Source organism: Pollicipes pollicipes, unplaced genomic scaffold (genome assembly GCF_011947565.3).
Source record: "Pollicipes pollicipes isolate AB1234 unplaced genomic scaffold, Ppol_2.1 Scaffold_7253;HRSCAF=8739_pilon_pilon_pilon, whole genome shotgun sequence".
NCBI classification, from domain to species: Eukaryota; Metazoa; Arthropoda; class Thecostraca; order Pollicipedomorpha; family Pollicipedidae; genus Pollicipes; species Pollicipes pollicipes.
Window position 1 is genome coordinate 107,665 of NW_023597048.1, and position 3,939 is coordinate 111,603.

Sequence of the window (3,939 nt, forward strand, 5' to 3'; positions counted from 1 at the left end):
TTTTGCACATAAATCCGAAAATTATGTTTTCGATACACCAATTAATTTATTGTTTAAATTCCAAAACCCCGCAAGATATGTCTTGCAGAAAATAGGCCTAGACCAATAGACAACACACGTATTGACAATATTATATTTCATAGAGAGAGTGGACCAACAGAAGCTTTCAAGTGTGTATCTGTATTTCTTATGACCACTTCGGAAGCGCGGTGGGTTAACGCAAGTACCGATCTTTGTGAGAGGTCATCGTTTCAAGCCTGACTTTAGCAGGGTTTTCCCCGGCTGGCTCCCTCCCAGGCGATGACAGTAATTGGGGAGGGATCACCCTGCCCCAGGATTAACGTTGCGCCCACCAGCGCCCGCAGCGGTTGGGTCGCGGGTATAGTTTGACCTTAGGTAGATACTTCGGCATGATGGCTTATTTTGAGGGCACAAAATTTCTCTGAGTGGTCTGAGCAGTCGCCTGACCTGTGGGTCCGTTAAATCAACATAGGCCTCTGTATGCCCACGTGCTACGGGGGACACCCTGTTAACAGGCGTGGAGATAAAACCGTTCCTCAAGGGTGCCGAAAATGAAGCCTACGTCTTGTGCACTGTACAGTGTATGCGGTCAGCGCTGGCCATGGTTGACCCCATCGGTAGCTTGCTGCCCGAGGACAGCAAAGCATCGCGTGCGTCAATTATCGTCGAACACGCTATCAGGTGTCGGATACCTTTTTCCCGTACCGAGACTGTGTCCGCACCGACGATTTTGTTACCAAGCGAACATGAGTCATCGCTGGACATGGTTGTCACCAACCCTCCGAACCATATCCAACACACGGAGATCGTGCCTAGTCACCGCAGCGACATTCACTTGAACACTTCTTCCCTGAACAAAAACGCAACAGAGCAGCCGGACAGTGAAAGAAAGAAATAACATGCATAACTATCGCCGAAGGAGCGCTGATATGCCTCTACAGAAGCCAGCCGCGGCCGCTTGGAGCGCAGTTCTCACGTCTTTTCCAGCCAAAGAACAGCGGTATGCGTTCCTGACTATCGCCAAACCGTTGCTTGGCATGTTTGGCCCAAAGCGCGAAGTCCCAGTTGAAAAACCGACAGCTCTCGATGTCGGACGAGATTAAGGAGCTCATGACACAGCGCTGTGCCCTTCGTCATACCGACGCCATGCACAGGCAACTGGATCGCCGGGAGCCTGCAGCCAGCCGAAGCGACCATCGCGAAGACCGACATCCAATCTCGTGCGGAGACGGCGACGCCCGGGAGCGAGCGCCACGTTATCCACAGTAGCGCAGATGCCGGGGGACGTTCACCAGCAAAGCTCTAGATGAGCTGGTCGGCCAGGCCGACGAATTTGCCGCTTACATCAGGAGGAAAACATCCGATAAGGTATTGACAGTGACTCCAGTGCGTAAAAGAGACTTCCCGGCGACACCAATGGACGCCAGCTCCCTTGCCTACGTTTTTATATCATTTGCTATGCCAGCGTCAGTGTACATAACTAACAGTAGTTTTGCCTCTGAGATGTTGCCATGGAAGCGGGAGATATCACTTGTAGGGCGATTGTCAGATCTGGTTACATCAGGCAACTTCTGATCTCTCATCTCTCTTCTCATCTAAGGCCAATCTCTCTCATTGCCATAATGCCCATGCTTAAAAGAGAAGTTGGTCTGCGCGCAGGTTATGACGAATTTCACCTCATATATATTGATCCCTAGGGACTTGACGCCCGAGGATACGCCGAGGGTCTCTCTCTCTCTCTCTCTCTCTCTCTCTCTCTCTCTCTCTCTCTCTCTCTCTCTCTCTCTCTCTCTCTCTCTCTCTCTCTCTCTCTCTCTCTCTCTCTCTCTCTCTCTCTCTCTCTCTCTCTCTCTCTCTCTCTCTCTCTCTCTCTCTCTCGCTCTCCTCTCTCTCTCTCTCTCTCTCTCTCTCTGACTGAATCGGATCTCAGTTTTGCAAGCCGTGTGAGTCAGGAGTCAAATGACTCAGCACAAGCAATGAGTCTGAACTGAGTCGATTTAAGAAATTGGGAGGGCTATGCATCGTGAATGGAATCGGATCTCAAAAGATGCGTCAGTCCTGAGCCGACTCAAAACATCCGAGTCGAACACAAGTCTGCTCAGGACACCATAACACTCCTGCTGACGACGACCGGGATTTAACAGGTCGAAGCGCTGTGTAACTAACACACCACACGAGGACGACGGACTGGACAAGCGTTCTGGCCAATGTTTCGTCCAACTGATATGCTAATCCCCAACTAATGCTTCGTCTCAATCGTTTCGGAAACCGATGGTAGCTAAGATTGGTACACTAGGAACAATGCAATTTATACACTTATCTATCATATCGACGCACAACAAGTTGAGCTTCGTCACGACCAGCCACAGCGCGGCCGCTCTGCCTGGCGCCGGCTCTCGCCTTCGCCCCTCCCCTCCCCCCCCCCCCTGGCGCAGCCTGACCCGTCACACCACTCGTACACCACCGATAATTGTCGCTAACCCCCACACCGCGGCCGGCCGGGACGACTGGTGCACGCCACGTACCATCACTTCTACAATGTGTCAGAGCTTGTTTTAGGTTAATCTGACTGCTTTGCTCGCCATGAATGCCCGCCATGAATCAGAAGTTTCGCCGCTCAATTTGCGATTACGAATTTGGGGATTATTGACGTAAATATTTTGCATCGTCATCGAGCCAAGCTGAGTGATTGACATCATAGGTTAAAGATTAAAACATGATTTTCAATGAAAATTTTGTATGAGTTATATTCTTACCTGCACTGCGATCGCCTATTAAATTATACAGCTTTAGCTGGCTGCCGGCCAAAAGCTCAGTAGAGCTTCGCTAAAATATAATTGTCATGAAATTGAAACAAATGTGTGTTGTTTTGGGTACAAGCGGATGTCAGGATTTTCAGTTAATGTCAAAACTACGGCAGGCGTTTCAAAACACGTCCATTTGCACGGGAAGCTGCCCATTCCTATGCCTTCTCTACTCTCCATCCTCGATGCTGCTGAGTCGTTCGAAGCTTCTACCTAGAGGATGGAAGAGCATCCAACTCTAACAAATGTATGGCACCCTCTGTACGGTTGCCATGGGAGCAAAGATACAGTGATCGGCGTTAATGTTTTCTTCGAACAAGATGACGTCAGTGATGTCTGGCCTAGTGCACAAAACCACGTGTCATTTCGAAGCAGCGAGGGAGTGATGGTTAAGAGTAAAACAAGTCTAGTGTTATTGTTAGGTAGCTTGCGAGATATCTATTTGGTGTTTAAGGTGGATATACCTGATCCTCGTGTAGGTTTCTCCACGTTTGCGAAAGTACGTCCCAGAAACTACTTGCTAGCGGGAAGAAGTGGAACCCGCTGTGTGAGCGTTTGCACGAATTACCGCAACCCTGAGGTGCGGCTGGCTGCACTTGGGGAAAAGGGTGTGGCGTACGAATATATCATGCGACGCACTGTGACACTACGGCCAGGGATCGTATCATGGACGAGTGTGAGAGACATCCAGGTGAGCGAGGGGTCCGTGCGTACCGCGAACTCCGGATAATGTTTATACCGCTCCCCATGAGGTTCGCTCTAAGCAGCGGGTCTCAACTGACCGACGCACCATAGTAACCATAGCAACCAAATCTGAGCCGCTGGACGAACATCTCACCTCGCTGGGCCGTCATTACAGGCTCTCTGACCTGCCATCACTGAAGCTGACAGTCAACGTGCTTACTTCAAGACATTTCAGAAGCCATTACGTGGGGATGGAGCGGTGCTGGTTGCAGATTTGCCAGAAATCGAGGATGCCTCTGGGATACTGCATAGTGCACTGTGCACTCTTCCGTACTTTCCGTGGGTTTACAAAAACTTCAGGGCGTGTTTTTGTCCGATTATCTGACGTACATAACCGTTTAAGTACAGACTTTTTTTATTGTATCGCCTA